Source organism: Propithecus coquereli, unplaced genomic scaffold, assembly GCF_000956105.1.
Source record: "Propithecus coquereli isolate 6110/MARCELLA unplaced genomic scaffold, Pcoq_1.0 Scaffold30, whole genome shotgun sequence".
NCBI classification, from domain to species: Eukaryota; Metazoa; Chordata; class Mammalia; order Primates; family Indriidae; genus Propithecus; species Propithecus coquereli.
Window position 1 is genome coordinate 6,542,378 of NW_012148619.1, and position 19,149 is coordinate 6,561,526.

The following is a 19,149-nucleotide window of genomic DNA, read 5'->3' on the forward strand; positions in this document are numbered from 1 at the left end:
GAGTTGTTATACTGTATTATATTGTTTAGGGAATAATGACAAGAAAAAAATCTGTACGTGTTCAGTACAGATGGAATTTTTTTCCTAATATTTTCTATCTGTGGTTGGTTGAATCCATGGATGGGAACCCATGAATACGGAAGGCCATCTGTGTATGCTTATGTGACTGGGGCTACGTGTGTGTCTGTGACACAGAAGGATATGAGGGAAGGTCACCATGTTACCCTTCACACAGATTCAGCCACTCTGAACATTCCATCAGCCTTAGGTAACTCATTTCCCTCTCATTTTGTCCTGGAAGCAGTCATAAAATATCTTGCTTAGATTAGGGTTTCTCAAATCTCTCTGCACATCAGAAGGCAGAGCTCTGTAGAAATATAGACTGTGAAGCCCTGTCCCAGGAGACCCTGACTCTCCTTCCCGAGAGGAAGCCCAGCAATCTGTATTTTTTCAAAGCTTCCCCAGATGGGGCTGATGCACAGACAGTTTGGAAGTTACTGGTTGAGAGCTCTTGCTACTAGAATTCTCAGAACTAAGCTCTAGAAAACTTGAAGCCGACACATATCCTTTGGGACCAGACAGGAAGCATTTTGACCTTGACTCTATCCACTGTCAGTTGTCAGGTTTTAAAGAAGCTACTTCACAGCATCTGAGCCTCTGTTTTTGCATCTTTAAGATGGTGAAATAATACCTACTTTAGATGGTTATTATGAGGATTACATAGGTGACGTTTGCAATGGACTTAGAGCATCTGGTGGTTTGCTTAGGATAATAATTATCATTTTTCTGGCCTTGGCTCTGCCCCTCAGTATTTGAAATTGGGCAAGTCACTTAGCTCCTAGAGCTACTTTTTTCTTCTTCGAAATGGGAATGTTAGACCAGATCGGTAATATCAGAGGATTCTAGGATTTTGTTTTTTTGAGGGCTCTGTGTCAGAGAAGAACTAACCTTTACTCACCCAACCCAGAAAAGTACTCCAGTTCTTCCCTAGGAGTTGTGGATAAAGCTGGGAAAAGACAAGCAGAGTGAGTTAAGATTGAGCAGTTGACTTAACAGTTTGGTTTGTCCTCTGTAAAATATAAAGTTGAGATATTTTCTGTAATGTTTTTTTCTAGCTTTTCTAGTCAGTATCCAGAAGCACTGATGAGTGGGTGTAGGACCTACATTTCTGTTTAAAATCAATCTGACAATGATTTTGAACTCTTAATTAAGTACTTACTATATGCCAGGCACTGTTCTAAACCCTTTATATCTATTATCTCATTTAATCCTCAAAATACCTTTAGGCACTGTAATGAATCTCATGTGGCAGATCAGAAAACGCAGGCAACAGAAAGGTTAAGTAATTGCTCTAGAATCACCACAGGCAGTAAGAGGTAGTGTTCTGATTTCAAACCAGCAAATGTGACTCCGGGGCATACAGTATGATTGGGGGGTGCGGGGGTGGTGGTGATGATGTGTTAATTGGTGGTTATAATCTGCAGATCCAGTTTATAACCAGCTTTATTAGTGTGCATCAATTTACTTTTCTATGTATGAGGAGGTGGTAAAGGGCAAGAGAATAAACAACAGAAATTAGTCCTGCCAAACTATAATCTAAAAACTGATCTCGCAGTAATGTAGGATGTTGATATTAGCATTTCTGGGTAAAAGGCAAGAGGGAGAGAGCATTCCCAGCTACATAGTCCAGTCCTTAAGGACAATGCAATAGTCGAGAAATGACCTCTGATTGACAGAGAAGCTCGGCATGCAAGTTAAGATGAATTTTTTTTTTCAATAATTTAAGATCACTCTTGAAAAATCTTCAGAAGGCACAGACATTTAAGGCTATTCCTGAACAAGCGAGACTTTTGAGATCCCTGGATTGATAGTTGCTGACATGATGACAGCAGCAGACTTCCTCCTATATCGGAGCTGATTCCAATCTGTTCAGGATAGGGTTTGGCTAAACCAGATTACAGCTGTGATGAATGAGGGGAATGATTTGGGTCCGGAGGCAGATCTTGCAGCATCTCAAGAAATCAAACAAACAGAGTAATTCAAATACGTGATGTGATGGGTCATGATCTGGTTTTGGTGGTGGTGCAAATATCTGAACTGGATTAAAATTTAAAGCTTTTGAATTTTAATATTGGCCAAGGTGGTAAAGTGTACAAAATCGGCAACATCATTTAGTTTTCTGATATGTTCTCCTGAAGTTGTGGTTGCGCTGAATGTTTGTTGGGATTTCTACAGAGCTTGAACTATTTCCTGCTGGGCACCTCTTTACAATGACTGAGATCTTTAAGTGTGTTTTGCCCTATCTATTGGAATTGTTGATGCTTTGTGTTTTGACTAAGAATACGAAGGTTGACAAAAAGAATGTTTCAATTTCATCGTATATTTTTGGAGGCATCAGCAGTTTGGATCTCACTATGAAGCTGTTTTGTTAAACTTAATGTTCCCAGGACTACTGATAATCTGAACATTGATTTAGGAATGTCTGCATTAGCATTTCTGTGCAGGGAGGACAGTATTGGCTATTTCTACCACTTATGCAGCCCTGGGACCTTGGGCAAATTTCTTAATATCTATAAGTCTCTGTTTGCTCGTCTCTGAAATGGGAGATAACATTACATGCATGGTTGTTGCCTGACATGACTGTTATGAAGATAGAGTTAATGCATCCACAGCACAATAGAAGGTTTCCTAGCATAGAGTAAGCATTTGATAAGTGTTATCTATTACTACTAGTAGTGGGGTGTTGGTGTTTCTAATCCACTTTATACCTTCATAAGGAGACTATGGTACTAGAAGTATGATGGGGTGGGTTCTAACCCTAGTTCAGCTTCTGTGGATTGGATGGCACTAGGTAAGTCACTTAACTTCTCTATTTAGCTGTAAAACAGGGGGAATGAGGCTTACCCTAGTCTCTCTCATATGCAACCCACTTAAATAGTCACCAAAATTAGAATCTGCAAAGAGAATATATATTTGTGGGGCATGCTTGATTATTTAATTTCCTGAACAATTTTTAACCTCTTTTACTATTAAGAATTTGACTAGAAGCAAAGTTTGGGAGAACTCATACCATAGGTACCACTCTTCACCCTTCAGAAGTTAGGTTTTTCCATCCTTGAGACCTACCCGTAGATGAATGCCTACTTAATAACCCAACAGATCTTTCAACCCCAAAATAATGTAAACCGATTAAGTTAGATTCCCATGCTTTTCCAATGACTTTTCTGGAGGAAATGTTAAGTTCTGCATTACTGATACTGCTAGTGGTTTTAATTTAAAAACAGAAATCAAAATAAGAACGCTGATACTAAGGATTTCCGTCCTGACATAGGTTTCTCAAAAGTAATAGCCATCACGCCAGGAAAACAGCTATAACTCATGTATTTAAAAAAATATGGATTGTGACTTTAGTTTAACTACTGAAAGAGAATATTAGTTTGCATTCATTACACGTTTATAACTTGTAGCACAGCTGAAAGCTACCTCAAGACCAGAGAGAATTAAAGGAGTGTTTTCTAATTTACAGTTTAACAGGAATTTGTATGTATAAAATAACTTACAACACACCAGAGCATTCATATGTGTTTGCAACTGGAATGTGCTGTAGTCCTTATTAGATCCCCAAGGAAGAGGCTTTGAATGTGGTTTGATGGGTCTGGGAAAATTCAGTGGTCTAACTGAAAAAGTTGTAAGTGGGATTCCATGTCCAGGAAAGAGAGAGGCTCCCTTGGAAAGAGGACAAGAGTTGATGAATTCTCTGGGGCACCTTTGCCTCAGGAGGCCTTAAGGCAGTTTTTTTTTTTTTTTTTTTGGCTTCTGTATGTAATCCTTCACCATCTCATTCTTCTAAGAATCTTGAAGAAAGGAATCAGGCATCTTTTTTTTTAATAGTTCAGTCACAGATGTGCTTCACTTTTCCTATTGTTTTTTTTTTTTTTTTCTCTTCCTCTTTTGGGGGCAGAAGAAGAGGGTCTGGTGTTGTCAGGCATTAGATCAGCCTCACACTTGGCTCTTCCAACAGGAAAGCCCATGGATTTCTCGTCTCCCTCGTGTGTTGATTCTCTGCCACCAAGATGGTTCCCAATTTCCTCTTTGTGACTCATTTTTGGCTCTGTAATGTCTTTTCCAAATGCTGAGTATGGTTAGAAAGAGGAGACAAAATTCTAATCTGTCAAATAGTAGCCACTGTGGTAACTAATTGCTTGTCTGGCCAGGGTAGAGGGGAGGCGGAATTTTGAAATGATCTTGGTATTTTTGGGTACCGAATCCGTAGCCAGCATTTTAATGCTAGCGGGTTTCGGTAAACTCACTCATGGGATTGGCAGTTAAAAATCAACTAGCCTCTTCTTTTTCTGATTTCAGTTGCTCTTTTGATACTAAGATGCTGTGCAGGGGGGGAAAAAAAAAGAAAATCCACATACTAATTGATTAGCAGCCAAGCTGCAAAAAGTAAAAGGTCTGTATTGCGCCAACTGGAGCAGAGCAGTTGTATTGTTCAGCAAAAGCCGGCACCTTGTTCTCCTCTTGAACAGAAATACAGAGCTGCTCTCCTGTGGCTTTTAATGAATATGAGTGGGGCTTTCCGATGTCCAGGAATTTGATCTCTAGACTGACCAAGGGGTCAGGAACAAAGAGCACATTTTTTCACGTTAGAGTGGACCCAGGTGTAATTTGTCAGATTTAGTAACTGTGGAGGAAGTGCCTTAACTTCTACAGCAGGAAGATTAGATGAGGGCTAGGCAGTGCCGTTCTAACATGGCTGACATAGGAAGAGAAAAGTCCGTGGGGTTGCACTTTCAAAGGAAGTGCGAGCAGGATTTGTTTCCCCCTCCTCTCTTCCCCTCATTTCCTATCATAACCATGTTGAGTTCATTCATTCACTGGGATGTAATTTTGTCAGCATTTTTCAAAGTGGGAGTTGAGTGTTGATTCCACTCTCTGCAGCATTTATGATTGTGTTTGTACACACATAGCTGTAAGATTGCTCACGTTTCCTTGTTCTGATCAGTGCAATAGTACTTTATGTTTACCCTGTCAGAAAAGCTTCAGATGTTTTTATTTCCAATTATAAGTTTTGTAATGCATCATGTATTTTGCTGACAGTCTTCAAGTTCTTGAAACAGCGAACAAATTAACAGCAGATATTGAATGAAAGGCTTGGAAAAACAATTGGCAACTCATTCGACAGAATTCAGATACAGAGATGGGTGGAATGGGCGCATTTATTTTATTTTCACGGTCATACTTTGTAATTAACTTGGCCCCAAAAAAGAAGCAGCAGAAGAAGAAGAAAAAGAAGAAAGAAACAGCTCTGTGTTCTGCAGAAAAATCCTTTTGTGTTAAAGAATGAGACTATCCAGACACTATTGGTTCTGCACCACGTTTTCAGGGATTCCGGCTTTTATTCAGGAGAGTTCAGAAAGGTATTGGCACAGAAAAAGGTCTCGTGTGTGTGTGTTAAACAAATATGCACTCTGCTCTTACATGATTCTGTTTAAAGGCCCAGGCTAACATTTCATTTTTCTTGGCACAGACCCCATAGACTCTCCCATTATGAAACCTATGGCTGTTCTGCCCTAGTCTAGAGTTACAGGGCTCTGTTTACATTTTTGTCTGTTTCAGAATGCAGCTGACTGCTCTTAAAGCTGCATGGGATGGGATCAGATTCAGTTCTGGTTTAGCAACTGCCCTGTTGATTTGAAAAAGGAGAAAGCAAAACTGATCACTTTGCTTCCTACCTCCCATTGATAGCCAAATCAGTAAATACCATTTCAAAAGCCAGTTTACATGTGGAGCTTGTTGGATCCAACTCACTCTTACCTTTCTGCCAGCTAGCTCAACCTTTACACCTGCCCTGGTGTCTTCATCTGATGTGTTGGTGGTGGTTGTATGGAAGAATGTGGAGGTTGTTAAAAAAGTGTTGGTGTGCATTCAATTATGCTTTGTAGCAACGGTTGGCATCATTTAAATTTTTTTGCCTGCACATTCTGAGAGAGCATCTCAGTTAGCAAACAACCATAATAAATTTACATTTGGAGAGTGTGTTTCACTCAGAGAACTTTCATATGTATTATCTGATTTGGGCCTCACAGCAATTCTTTAAAAGAAGCAGGGCATGTATTAATAATAATAGCCTATTATTATTATAATTACAAGTTATATTATTATAATTATTATTATATTACAAGTGCCTATATGTCAGATGTTGCCTTTTTGTGACAGAGGAGACCAAAACAGAGAGAGAGTTTTTGACAGATAAGGTGACTTGCCTACAGCCACGAAGTTAGTTTGGGAAGAGAAAGAGGACTAGAATCCAGGGTTTCTTTGTTGAGTTCTTTAGACTACACCAGGATATCCTAGTAACCTCAGATGTCGGTCTACTCCTTGAACTGAGCAACTCAGGAAGTGTCCACTTCTCATCTGTTTCCATCTAGTTGCAAAAAGGGTACAGAAATCCAAGCCAACACCCTTCGGGGGCTCTCAGGATTAAGTGGTGAGGTGGGCTTATAGAGGAAAATAGGAGTGGTGAAGGGGCAGAAGGAAGGAATTATCCAGCATCTTTTGCATGGTGTGTTCCAGAGATTAGGGTTTAAAATAATATCTGCATTTTAATGTGTTGTAAGACATGGGTCAGCTCCTTCTGTTTCTTCTGCTCCACAGAGACAGCTAAACACGCAACACACATCGGGGGCACGTATTGGTTGCATGTGGCGTTTTCCCTCCAAAGCACCAAGCAGCATCTGAGACAGACAGCAGCTCTGGGCATATGCAGCAAGAAAGCAATGCCAGCAGTGTTACCCTGCTCAGTCAGGCCTGCCAGGGGCCCAGCACTGTGCTCCACAGAAGACCTGGGCCTTCACGTTCGGACATGGCCGGGTGGCTGCTGAGTGTTCTTTCATTTTCTCCTGTTACCCTAACAGGCTCCTTCTTTCAACCCAAAGTTGTTGCTGGTGGATAGAAATAGATTATAAAGTGGCTGTACACTCCAGGGGCAGGGACCTGGTAGCCTTGTTCTCTGTGCATACCACAGGCTCGCTCAGTGCCTGGCACATAGTAGGGGCTCAGTCCATATCTGCTGAATGAATGAATGAATGAATGAGTGTGGTAGTGGTAGAGAGATATTTGCAACTGCGACACCCAGTTGCAAAAGGAAAGAAAATATTTCCAGTATAAGATCAAGCATAGTCTTGAGTCTGCAAAGTGGAACACTGGAGATGATCAAGAGGAATGGAACCCAACACAGCCCTAAGCAATGTCTATGCATTTCAAGAGCATACCTAGATTCTTCCCGAACATTCGGAGATATGGAGGGCCTAGCGTTTCTCCAGGTGAGCATGCTTTAATAAAAATGAGAGATGGGAGTAGGATAAACCTGACTTTAAGGCAGTGAGAGTTTTCAGAGAAAGGCTCCACCAGTATTTTTAGGCTCGTTAATATCATTTCTTCACCTCAGATGCCTTATCCCCGTTCTGTGAGCAGCTATAGAAACTGCTGTTAGATTTGGAGACTGTCTCTTCCAGGCTGCACAGTGGTCAGCATAAAGGGTGAGATTGGTAGGAAGCCAGACCAGATGAGCTCTCAGAACATCCTTTGTCAAATATGTATAATAGTATTTCCATGTCTCAATGATTGAATTCTCAGTGGTTGAATTCTGAAATTAGGGTCATGTGGACTCTGTACCATTTATTTTCAAGCTATTTGACAAACGTGGGTTTCTTATTTTGTGCTCTGAACTATAGGTGTGGGTGAACTTCTTCGGGTCTCACGAGACAGTGAACCCATTGGAGTCCCAGGGGCAGCCTAAACCTGTACCCGCTGGTTCCAGTCATAGCTGCTGCCTCCTCTGCCTGAGGTGCTCTACTCCCCTGTGGCTCAGACACGTCCTCAAGGTAGTCTAGGTCACTGCACTGCTTCCTGAGCTCTCCTGCTGACCTCTGACAAAGGTGCACACGGATATGAGGTTGCCCCTTTCACCAGGAGCTCCCCTTCTGCCAGCAGGACATCTGCATAGCCGCAGGACCTCCTTCCATGCCTCCTGATGAGCCTGCTGCTGCCAAAATTGTTTCACAATAGAGTCTCGGTAATCAAAGCCACGTGCTCTGTGCCCGACAGAAGAGAAGCCCTGTGCCCTTCTAGGCTGCTCTGTGAGAGGTCTGTCAAGGCTTGATGTCACCCACCCTCTCCCAGGTTCATCCTTAAGCCTATGGGAGGCTTGGTGGGGGACAGGCTGACGGACAGTGCTTAGGGACATCCCCCTGATGGCAAAGTCTTTGTTGAACTGTTCCTCAACAAATTCTTGTAAATTCCCTCTTCTCTTAAACCATCAGTTCCTCAAGCTAACAAACTCCTGGCAGGACCTCCCCAGCAGGAAGACATACCCTGAAAGCTTTGCTCCCCGAGTGGGACATAGCTTAACCGGCTACAACCCTGTCCTGCCTACTGAAGGAGCGAGGCAGTGGCTTAGAGGTCTACAGACTTTGGCCGTAGAAGCAGGCCGTCCCCATCAGGCTTGAGTCTCAGTTTTATCATTTAGAACTTGTGTACTTTATTAAGCATGTTATGCAATCTCTCTGAGCCACAGTTTCATCTGTCAAATGGGTATACAAATAATAATAACTACGATTTATTGAGTCACCCAAGGACACCCGTTTTGCAAAGAACTAGAAATCAGTCCTAAATCTATTTGGCTCCAAAACCTTTACTTTTTTCGCTACTCATAGTATATTTTTCGTAGGATTAAAATGAGATCAGCTATGTTAAGCTCCTGGCACTCAGTAAGTGCTCAATTATTTTCTTCCCTGCAAAGTAACAATTGTTAGTTTTGTAATGGCTTTTATGTTTTTGTTTTGTTTGCTTTCTGTTTGTTTTGTTTGTTTATATGGCAGTATACCAGGGCAGAAGAGAAGCAGTGGGGGGCAGAAATGAGGGAAATAGGAAACTTAGTCTAGGAAAACAGTTACCCCTGTTTGGGGAAGGGGCAGGTATGGGAGAGAGACAGAGGAACAGAGAAAATTTTTAAAAGTGAATGTTGTATGGTGTCTTTGCACAACAAGTTGCTTATGATGTGGATAGCTGGAAACCATTTAAGGAAGGAACCCCACATTCTCTTGTATTTGGTCAGAAGGTATGGAAGAGTGAATAGATGTCTGTTAAATGAAGACATATGGGCCATTTTTAAGGTCACTTACATGGAGTATCATTTTCAATGTATGTGTAACGCTTGGCAGTGCATTTTCACTCAGGAAAAATAAAGGTAATCTTGGATGATAACTATAAATTGAATGTGGAATGTTCCATGAGGGCTGCTCCAACACGAAGTTAGTGGCAAATTTGAAAGTGTCTGGGTTAGCAGAATGTGTCTGCCTTCTGCAAAGAGCAGAAAAGGTGAGCTGCAAATCTGCATTAATTCAGGAGAGGACATCAGAAAAGTGTTTTGCTCAAATATAAAAGATCAGCTTGGTTAAAGTGTAAATACAGTTACCGTGACTAATAATGTCCAAGTATGAAATTTGTAGCAAAAGAATGAAATGAAAAGACAATGAGAAGAAAAGCACCTGGTGTATAAGGGCAAATTAGAGGAAGTGGTTCAGACCTATCCTAAAAAAGATTCTTCCCGGGATAAAATTTCTCAAGGCAGCATCTGAAGGTGCTGGTGATATTTATTGGTTAATTTAGATGCTTTCAGGTGCAGTATCTTGGCATGGTGGGTTTATAGGATGGATCATGTGAAATAAAAAGTGGTGCTAAAATTTCATATGAATCTACTCTAAATCAATATTGAAAACGAAGTAAAACCAATGCTACGTTTGTAAAGGAAAAGAAAGGTCAGAGTAGACACACTGATTTTCCATTCTTTTCTAAAATTGGTTATGCACTTCTTTTATAGATTATGTACAAAATGATTGCCCATAAAACTGAGTGCCCCTGATGGCTGCCTGGCTTAATAAATGACAATTATTTTCTTTTTCTCACTATATTTCAAGCTACCATATGTATTGAATTTCTGGAACATATCAATCTTAAAACTAAATTTAATAGGGTGTACAAACTTTCCACGCTACTCAAGGTTTCATGAGCCATGGGAAGTAGCTTAGAGCCCCATAGTTCTAGAAAAAGGATTGTCAAAGACAGACACTAGAAAAAAAACTGTTTATCTTAATGATTTAATAGTCCAAATCCTAAATCACTAGCCATTATTGGGGCCTCTATTTTTATGTTGAATCAGGCATCAGTAGAAAAACCTTTCTACCTTTGATCTTTGAAGAACAAAATAAAAGCTGCTAGGCTAAAACCTAACCAGAAATTGTTGATGGCAAAACTAACTAGTTGGAAACACGCTGTTGGGGCATATAAGTCACCTTCTTCCTCTTCTTTTCCATTGGTGTTAGGATTTAAGGGAAAAAAAATGTGGAAGACAAGTTTGTTTTAAAAACTCAGAGTGTTCATGCATGGGTTTTGCTTTTATATTATTTAAAGAAATTCATACTTAGGAAGTACTGGAGAAGGAGGATTTTGGGCTATGCCAATGCTGCTTCCTCGGTTACTAAACATTCCTGAATGCTTCCCATTTTTTCAGATGAAACAGCAAAGACTAGTTTCTTTTCTTATCCAAGTTCAGCCTGTCCCTTAGAAAGATTTAATTCTAAAAGAAGTACTTACCTGTTGGGCCAGCAGAATGAGTAGAAACATGGAAAACCCAAGTGTGTGTTTGTGTGTGTGTGTGTGTTTGTGTGTGTGTATGTGTGTGTGAGAGAGAGGGGTGCTGGGTCTGAGCTTTGTGATTTTAAATAGCCCTTTCTAGAGGCGAATTCTGTGTGGTTGCCGGCTTGCATAGCAGCTTCAGGGGCGGCAGGCAATTTTCAGTGTATTGAGTGCCTTACTATATGTGCTGTTCAGTATTATTATTAAAAGCAAAATCTGATACCAAGGAGGGTATTGGTCTTTAAGGTTATTTGCTGTAGGAATTAACCTTCTATAGAGTCTGAACTCTGAAAAGTCTGAGAGAAGTAGAATCACTTCTTAAGAAATTTTGAAGTGCAGCTAGCTTGCAAACCACAGGCTTAACCGTGCTCTAAAGTCAGTTCTAAGACTTTGTTAACTCTTGTTATATCTTTATGAATATCATTATGAATGTGTTTTTGCTTTGTCGATTGTTGCAATAAACAGAATAATTGGATTATTGATAAAGCAGAATACAACTATGCCGGAGAAAATCCATTCACTTTGTCCCACTCTGAAAATATTAAATCAAATACTCTTCTTTTGAACGAAACTGAAAAAGCTTTTGCTTTTCTGGGTTTCTATGAATAAGAGTAGAAAAAAACGATGAAAGGAAAATAGATAATGTAGAAACTCATCAAGAATAGAAATCAGGCAAAAGGTAGACATCTCAATTCTTAAAGGTTATGTTTCCCGCACTATGCAAGCTTTTCTCAGTTAACCATATACTCACATGTATGAAGATGTTACAATTCCAGTAAAAAACATTCATACATTCACCTTGAATAATTTTATCCATTGAAGAATTAACATCATCCATCAGGGAGCAGTGGTATGTTTTTTTTCTTATGTTTAACAGTAAGCATTTTAAAAGCCATATCCCCACCAAAAATACACAAATGGATCATAACATTATAAAAATTGTATATAAATATTGACAGAAAACGAAAACTGAGAGATAACACACCACAAGTATAACAGCAATTTTCTACTATGAATGTTCTTTTTTTTCTTTCTCCCATTCTACCATTCCTGGGCTTTTGTGTATTCTTACAGCGGGTTACTTTTATTTTTACAGTCAGGAAAAAGAGTCACTTCTCTAGTTTAAAAAGTATGTCTGTGAGTAATTGGAAACTAACTCTCTTATTCTGACTTTGCGTTGCTGTCCCATGTACAGTCTGTGTGTGAATGGGGGGTTCACCTTATAGGCATAGATCTCACAGATAACCCCATTCAAAGACGGGGAAGTGAAAGTGTCCTAATCAACAAGTGCTGTGGTTTGCGCAGCTGAAATGGAAGGAAACGCCGGAGAGCACCCAGAGCCATGCATTATCCTGCTGGGAAATATTGTTTCCTCCTTTAAATCAGAATCTCCAAAGAAGGTGGAAACTAGGTGGCTTATGGGGTACTGGGTTGGCTGGTAAAACCCAGACCTCTTTGCTGCTGCATTTGAATTCATCCCTGAATGTGACACCCTTGGACTTGGGTTACTGGGTCTGGCTTTACTGGATGTGACTTCACTCAAGGAAAACCTAGTGCCTACCTTTGCTTATTTGTATTCTAGTGCTGTAACCTCCCCTCCTCTCCTGTGTCTTTGTTCTATTAATCTGCAAAACAGGGCTCGACTTGTGATTAGTCCTTGGAGCTTGTTTCTATTAATCAGTCTGCAAAACAGGTCGACTTGGATGCTTTTGTTCAAAAGCTTAATGCGTTCTCCTTGTCAGGCTGTGGTCCAGGCTGCTCGGTTTGCCTTAAACGGGGCCAGGTGGCGAAATTTGGTTTTTATATGCTGATTGCATTGTTAAGAAAGAAAATACTGTTTGAAAAGACTACAGGAAAATGCTGATGTAGAATTAGAGCAGAGTTTTAGAAGGAGGAAAAGTTTGTAGAAAATATGACTTGTGTAACCTGGTTGCAGTGCACAATAAACTGCACAAAATGCAGTTGATCGGAACAGAAAATAAGACGTTATTCATATTATGGTCTAGAAGTATGATGTCAAGGAAACGTTGCCTATTAATAATAATTTTATATGTGTTTGAAATATAATTCTCTTTTGATACTTAAAGTGGGAGTATCATCCTTTTGGCTATAATATTAGGTAATTATAAAGAAGACCCAGTACAATTCTGTGAATTTCTTTACTTTTTTTTTCCACCTCCCTTGTGCCAATGACCTTGCCGCAGATTAAAATTATTCTTACCTGTTGTGTAGGGAAAACTCTGTATCTCAATTTTCTTATCTTCATTATCAGGGGACAATAACTGACCTACCTGTGGAGATTGAGTGTGAGTAACTGAGCGATGGTTATAAATTGCTTAGTAAAATGCTCATTATCACTGTTTATACGATTCTCCTAACTTTAATGTGCAAAGGATAGCATTGCTGGAAAAGAATTTTAATGCATAACTTTTCCCGGTGATGGTGACACTCTAGGAAGAACAGTTTTTTATTGAAAGTTGCCTTTTTACATCTCTAAAAATTTCAAGTGAATTTAGCATTCATTACTTGTGAAATAACTGCCCCCTTCAAAAAATCTGTTGAAGTATATGCAAGGAGCCAACTCTCAGAATCCCAAATTAAATTTGTCATCAGTGATAAATTTAGTCCTGTAAGATACTTTAATAAGTGCTTCAGCTTGATTTATTGGTTTTGTTAGTTAACAAGAGTGTATTATGTCTTGTACAGAACTTAGCAGAAGCGATTTCTGACTAGACCTTCCTTGATTAAAATTTAAAAAAAAATGAAAGTCTCCTTTTAGTCACGGTGGTAATTATTTTAATATGAAATTGGAACATAAGCGTATGGCAGTCCTGTCAGTAATGTAAAAAGAAAGAAAGAAAAGGGAAAGAAAAATGTCAAAATGTGAAGGGAAAGGAGTGTAAAAGGTTCTCGTTCTTTATATTTGTACATACTTTATTTCCTTTGTGTGTATGCAGAACGTCTAGGCTGTTTTACTGGTTGGGGCTTAAGATGCAGCCCTTGCATATATTAATATAATCACTAATGAGTGTCAGGATTCAGCTGCTAATTTGAAAGGCTTTGTGGCTCTTTCACCCCAGACACTAGAAGCTTCATTAGGCGCTGCTTTGTCCAGCCTGACCTTTGCTGATCTCTAGATCACAGCTAAATACCAACATTACACTGACACCCTCCCAGTTGAAACAGTCCAGACGTGATTCCTTTGGTGCATATCTTATCAGAATCTGCTACCGACATAAACTTGGGTGTCCCCTGTAGCTTGCCACATAATTAGGATTACCTTCCCCCAAAGAGGTCCTATTTACTTACAACCCTGTTCAGTTGATTGGAGATTTGAATTTTAGAGCCATTAGCAAATTTCTCAGTCTCTTTTTTTAAAAAAAAAAATGTACTTGTGTGTGTGTGTATATATACATATATATATGTGGCATAATTTTTAAAATGTGCTTTTATGACTGTTTCAGTGAAAGCAATAGCCACTCATTTTTTTCTTTGACTTGGGAAAATACATACAATTTATTATTAATGGTATCAAATAAGAAAAAAGAAAAGGAAACCTAATGGTATTTATTTCTTTAGAGGTTTGTCTTCTGGAGTGCACTCTCCTTAAAATAAAACCATGTCGCGAGCAGGTGGAAGGGAGCTTTCTGCTTGTGTTCTTTTAAACATCCTGAGAAATGAAACATCGGGCATGATTTGTCAGTCTTTTGGTTGTTGGGAAGGAAAGCCTTTATTTGTCAGCCTTGTTTGTAGATTCTCCCCCTCCTGTTCTCAATTCCCAGAGAAATTATTCTGCTGTAGTTTGGAATTTTACCCTATGTTTGCCATGAGGCAGTAGTCAAGGGGAGGTATCTTTTGGCATTGTATGTAATGATCAGTCAGAAAAATAAATCTTTCTAACAGCCTTCCTTCTCAATCAGATCCAGGCATCTAAGCCAGGTCTCCGGTGATCTTATTTTGAAGTGGTTTGAATTCTCCTTTCTTTTTACAAACAGTCATAAAATTAGAGATGGGAAAGAACTCTCTGATTGCATCACTTTTTCCACCCTTTCGGCCAGTGTGATCTCCCTCCCAGCGGCATAGTCCCTGGTGTTCCATTCAGCCTAGTTTAAGATAATAAGACCAGGGAGGCTTCTTGTCCAGGCCCCTCTGGGAAAATGTCCCACGGTCCTTGACATGTGGATATGCTTTTAGGCATGCAAGCTGAAGTTTTCTCCTGCTTGGAGACTGCTTCAGTATTAAGTTCAATCTCTTTTCATGTTGTTCCTTGCTTCTAAACCTTCCAGAACTTTTCTCTGTCAAAATAGCTTGTCCATGCTGTGAACAAAAATCACTACACACATGCATGGTTTTGTCTTCTTATTCTTCACATTCAAAATGACATTATGTAAGGCATTTCCTCATTATTAACCGTGTGCTAAGACATGCCTAAATTTGAATGGTTCATAAATTTTACCTATAAATTAATCTCATAAATCCTTAGCCATTTCACAGACTCTGTGACTACAGCTTCTTAGAATCTCGTTGGTTTCGAGACTTTTCAGGAGTCCAAGAACAAGGCAAAGATTCTATGAACATTTGTTTTTAGATGGAGAAAACTAAATTAATCAAAATCCTTGGTTTATGGTGCATTGTCATCATTGGTCTATGCCTAGCCCATATTATAATCATGGTATTTATTCATTTACGAGTAACGTAGTGAACGCCCATTAACCCACACACATCAGAGTACTAGGACACTGACAATAATGTGTATTTATCTCTGTGCTTTCCTATCTTTCATCCCCTGCCTTCCTGCTCCAGACATACATTAATCTGAATTGTCTTTATCATTCCTTTGCTTTTTTAGATGCTTCTTATAACACACACACATCTAAACAATAGATGGTTATTGGTTTTGAACTTTATAAAAAAGATTCTGTGAGGTTCTCTTTTAGTTATGGAGGAGTAAGCTTCTAACAGATTGAACCTCCCACAAATCACTGTAAACAAAAAATAACTACCCAAAAGCTTTGGAGAGTACACAGAAGCAGGTAGATTTTTGTAGGGGAGTTGAAAGTTAGAGGAAGCAACTTCCAGAGTTTTCCATTTCTGTGTTTTTGCTCTGAGGGTAGCCATAGTGGAGTATAGTTGTGACAGGTATGGCTAAAATTTCAGCAGAGAGCCTGCACTCTTTTTCGGAGGAGGAACCATGTGAAGGAGCTCAGAGTAACCAGAGCCACCAGGGTGTATGTGTGTGTGTGGGGGGAGGGGGCGGGGGGTGGATCCCAGGTAAAAGAGAGAGAGAGAGAGAGAGCGCCAAATAAGAGGAATACTAAATTCTGTGTATAAACTCTGCAAAGTCCATGCCCTCCGGGAGCCATGCAGGTATGGACAGATTGAAAGCAATCTAAACTGAGATCTGAGCTACTGCCCCTCACAGATATCAATATTCACACGTTCATAGAAGAAATAACAAAATCTTGCACAAAGTCTTTCAGAAATTAGAAGAGGAAATAGTTCTCAACCCATTTTATGGCCAACATGATATTAATACCAAAATCTAACAAAGACATTACCAAAAAAGTTACAGAATAATATGCCTCGTGAACAGACACTAAAATACTTTACAAAAGATTAGCAAATCAAATCTAACATTAACAAGAAAGGTTAATATATTATGACCAAATTTGGGTTCATCCCAGGAATGTAAGATGAGTGTAATATAAAAATATCAATCAATCTAATTCACCTATTAACATAATGAAAGAGGAAAACCATGTGACCAATTCAATAGAGGCAGAAAAAGCATGTGAAGAAACAACACTATTTTGCGATGAAAACTCTCAGCAACTAGGAATAGAAATGAACTTCATCAATTCGATAAAGGACCACAAACCTACAGTTAACATCATAGTTGGTGGTCAATAGTGAGTGCTTTTACACTAAGAGCAGAAATTAGATAAGGATTCCTGGGCTCACACTGCTATTTACCATTGCTGTGCCGTTCTAAACAATGTGATAAAACACATACACTAAAATAAAAGGAATGAATATTGTAAACAAAGAAGTAAAATTGTCTATTTTTGCAGATGACATGAGTGTTAATGGAGAAAATTTCAAGAAATCTACAAAACAACTGTTAGAAGTAATAAGTGACTAAAAGTAAGATTACAGGATACAAGGTTGATATCAACAAAAAGCCCATTGTATATTTTTGTATTAGCAGCATAAAATTGAAAGTGAATTTTTAAAAATGTTAATTATAATAGTACCAAAACCTTAAAATGCTTAGGAGCAAATATAACCGAAGACCTGGAGGATCTCTTCACTGAAAACTAAACAACAATGCTGAAAGAAATTAAAGAAGACCTAAACAGATGAAGATGTACCATGTTTGTGAATTGTTCAGTTCTCCCCAAATTGATTTGTAGATTCAGCTCAATATGTTGATTGAGTCAAAATCTCAGCAGGCTTTTGGTTTTTGGAAATAAATAAGCAAGATGATTCTAATGTTTATTCGAAAATAAAAAAGATTTAGAATAGCCAAAAGTAATTTAAAAAATAAAAGTTGGTAGACTTACACTACCTGATTCCAGACTTACTGTAACACTTTTACTAGTCAAAAGGAAATAGTGTTGGTAAAAAGTAGACATATAGATTAATATAAAACAAAACTAAGTTCAGAAATAGACCCACATACATATGGGCAAATGAATCTGGCACAGTCTCAAGGCAAATTAATAGGGAAACAATAATCTTCAATAAATGGTACTTGGACAAATAGATATCAGTATAGAAAACCTTGACCCTTACCTCACATATAAAATAGATCTTACACCTAAATAAAAAAAACTAAATCTATGAAACTTCTGGAAGAAAATGTAAATCTTTGCAACCTTGGGGTAGGCAAAGTTTTCTTGCATAGGAAATACAAAAAGCATGGACCATTAAAGAAAATAATGACAAACAATACTTCACCAAAATTAAAAATTATTTTGCTTTGAAAAATACCATTGCAAAAATCAAAAGGCAGTCCACAATGTGGGGGAAGAACTCAATGTATAAACCTGGAAATTATATAAATCTCTATCTAGAATATATAAAAGACTCTTACAACCCAATAAGAAGACAAACACCCCCAATAATAAATGGTCAGAAGTTTGAATTGACGTTTTATAAAGGGATACATCCAAATAGCCAATAGGCATGTGAAAAGATAATCAAAATCATTAGTCATGGCTGAAATGCAAATTAAAACCACAACACAATACCACTACACACCCATTAGAATGATTATAATTTAAAAAGCTAACAATACCAAGAGTGACAAATACGTGGAGTAATAAATAGAGCTCTTATACACTGTGGGTGTGAATATAAATTGGTAGAACCTCTTTGGAAAACTTTTTGGCAGTTTCTTAAAAAGTAAACCCACACTTAATCATAGAACCTAATCATTCTGCTTCTAGGTATTTAACCAAGACAAACGAAAATATATGTCCACATAAAGACTTATACACAAATGTTCTTGGCAGGTTCATTCACAGTAACCGAAATCAGGCATATATTCATCGACACATGAATGGATAAGCAATTATGAGATAGCCATACACTGGAATATTACTTGGCAATAAAAAGGAATAAATTTTACTAATACTTGGAGCAACCTGAGTGAGTCTGAAGATCATTATGTTGAGTGAAAGACGACAGACACAAACGATTCTGTTTGTATAAAATTTTAGAGAACACAAGCTATTCCGAAGTGACAAAAAGATCAGTGGTTGTTTGGACGCACGGCAGAGGGAAGGATAGACTGCAAGGGCTATGAGGAATATTTTGAGGGTGATGAAAATGTTTGATATACTGATTGTGTCCGTGTTTCCTCATGATAGTTATTATATATCTGCAAAAATCTCATAAAACTGTACACTTTGAATGGATACAGCTTATTTTACATAAATTTTATCCCAATAAAACTGATTTTAAAAAGGCTATTAAGCTGAATGTCATTTTCTGGGCCTTACTTATTTCCTTCAACATTTATCAGTATGATTTATCAAATATTTGAAGAAGGAAGGAAGGAGTATTTATATCAGTCATTTCTCTCATAGGAGAGAAAAAAAGAGGGAAAGAAATCCAAGTCATCTTAAACAAAACAATCGAAATTCTGGATTTCATGTCTAGCCATCTTACGTACTAGAGAATGGCCTTTCCAGAACGAAGCTTGCCGTAACTTACATTCAAGGCTATTGCTGCTTTCAGTAGTCAGGAAAAACTTCAATTTGTGTCAGAAACATTCTCTAATCTATCAAGTTATGCAGCTGTTTTGTTTTGTTTTAAATCTGGAGCAGCAAAGCAGGATGAGCATGTTAGTTTAAACTCTTTTGGTTGCAAGTAACAGAAATCCGACTCAAAATGACTCACACAAAAATGGAAAATGACTAGCTTACATAACTTAGAAGTCCA

General features: G+C 38.6%; 1 protein-coding gene across 2 annotated transcripts in view; it reads left to right on the top strand.

Moving 5' to 3' along the window:
- MPPED2 (metallophosphoesterase domain containing 2) overlaps positions 1-19,149 on the top strand; it is a 168,409-nt gene that overhangs the window by 86,362 nt on the left and 62,898 nt on the right. The gene's annotated exons all lie outside the window — the stretch shown is intronic.